Genomic DNA, 2,399 nt, shown 5'->3' with positions numbered 1-2,399 from the left:
TCATTTGATTTCTCAACTACTGTTTCATTTCACATTCTTACTCAATCTGAATGCTGAGCAAATAACCAGGATTTGAGGAAGACTTATTGGCAACCTGTGATATGCAGATGATACAACCTTGATTGCTGAAAGTGAAGAGGACTTAAAATACTTACTGATGAAGATCAAAGACCACAGCCTTTGGTATGGATTGCATCTCAATCTAAAGAAAACAAAATCCTCACCATTGGACCAACAAACAACATCCATATAATGGAAAAAAGATTGACATTGTCAAAGACTTCATTTTTCTCAAATCAACCATCAACATTCATGGAAGTAGCTTGCTTTAAGCAAATCTGCTGCACAAAACCTTTTTAAAGTGTTGAAGAGCAAAGATTTCAGTTTGAGAATTAAGGTGAGCCTGACACAAACCATGGTATTTTCTGTAACCTCGTATGCTTGTGAAAGTTGGATAGTAAATAAAGAAGATCACAGAAGAATTGATGCATTTGATTTATGGCATTGGAGGAGAATCTTAAAAGTACCATGGACTGCCAAAAGAACAAACAAATCTGTGTTGGAATAAATACAGCCAGAGTGCTCCTTGGAGGCCAAGATAGCCAAACTTTGTCTCTCATACTTTGAACATATTATCAGGAAGGACCAGTCACTGGAGAAGGATATCATGTTTGATAAAGTGGATGGTTGGATAAAAAGAGGAAGACCCCCCCAACGAGCTGAATTAGTATAATGTAGGCAGCGATGGGCTCAGGTGTAGCAATAATTATGAGGTTGGCCCAGGACTAGGCAGTGTTTCATTCTGTTGTGTATAAGACATATTGTGACAATATGTCCAAAGTATGAGAGACGAAGTTTGTGTTTTATTGACTATGCAAAAGTATTTAACTATGTGGATCATAAAAAATTATTAATAACTTTGCTAAGAATAGGAATTATAGAACACTTAATTGTGCTCATGTAGAACCTGTACATAGACCAAGAGGTCAGTTGTTCAACCATAACAAGGGGATATTTCATGGTTTAAAATCAGGAAAGGTGTGTGTCTGAGTTGTATATTTTCACCATACTTATTTAATCTGATGCTGAGCAAATAATCTAAGAAGCTGGACTATATGAAGAAGAACATGCATATGCAATATCCAGACAATACAACCTTCCTTACTGAAAGTTAAGAGGACTTGAAACATTTATTAATGAAGATCAAAGACAACAGCTTTCAGCAGGGGTAACACCTCAATGTAAAGAAAACAAAATCCTCACAACTGGAACAATAAATAACATCATGATAAATGGAGAAAACATTGACGTTGTCATGGATTTCATTTTCACTTGGATCCACAACCAATGAACCAATTGTTGTTACTGTTGTTGGTGGTGCCATCGAGTCAGTACAGATTCATAGCAACCCTATGCACAGCAGAACAAAACACTGCCCGATTCTGGGTCAACCTCACTACTGTTGCCACGCTTGAGTCCATTGATGCTGCCACTTGGCCAATCCATATCATTGGGGGATCTTCCTCTTTTTCTCTGACCCTCCACCTTACCAAACATAATATCTTTCTCCAGTGACTGGTCCCTCCTGACAATATGTCCAAAGTATGAGAGACGAAGTTTGGCCATATTGGCCTCCAAGGAGCACTCTGGCTGCACTTCTTCCAACACAGATCTGTTTGTTCTTTTGGCAGCACTTTCAATATTCTCCTCCAACACCATAACTCAAAAGCATCAATTATTCACTGTCCATCTTTCACATGCATATGAGGTGATTGAAAATATCATGGCTTGGGTCAGGCACACCTTAGTCTTCAAGTTGACATCTTTGCTCTTCAACACTTTAAAATGGTCTTGTGCAGCAGATTTGCCTAATGCAATACGTTGTTTGATTTCTTGGCTGCTGCTTCCGTGAGTGTTGATAGTTGAGCCAAAAAGAATGAAGTCCTTGACAACTTCAGTCTTTTCTCTGCTGATAAGAATGTTCTTTATTGGTCCATTGGTGAAGACTTTTGTTTTCTTTACATTGAGATGTAATCCATATCAAAGGCTGTGCTCTTTGATCTTCATCAATGTTTTAAGTCCTCTTCACTTCAGCAAGCAAGATTGTATCACCTGCATATTGCAGGTTTTTAATGAGTCTGCCTCCAATCCTGATACCACATTTTTCTTCATATAATCCAGCTTCTTGGATTATTTGCTCAGCATACAGGATGAATAAGTATGGCGAAAGAATACAACTTTGTCACACACCTTTCTTAATTCAGTGTTCCCATGTTCTGTTTGTCCTCTTGGTCCAGGTACAGATTCCTCATGAGCACAATTAAGTGTTCTGGAATACTCATACTTTGCACTGTTGCCCATAGCTTGTCATGATCCACACAATTGAAAGCCTTTGCATA

The sequence above is a fragment of the Chrysochloris asiatica genome, unplaced genomic scaffold (genome assembly GCF_000296735.1).
Source record: "Chrysochloris asiatica unplaced genomic scaffold, ChrAsi1.0 scaffold00541, whole genome shotgun sequence".
Classification (NCBI taxonomy): domain Eukaryota; kingdom Metazoa; phylum Chordata; class Mammalia; order Afrosoricida; family Chrysochloridae; genus Chrysochloris; species Chrysochloris asiatica.
Note: the sequence above shows the minus strand (reverse complement) of the source record.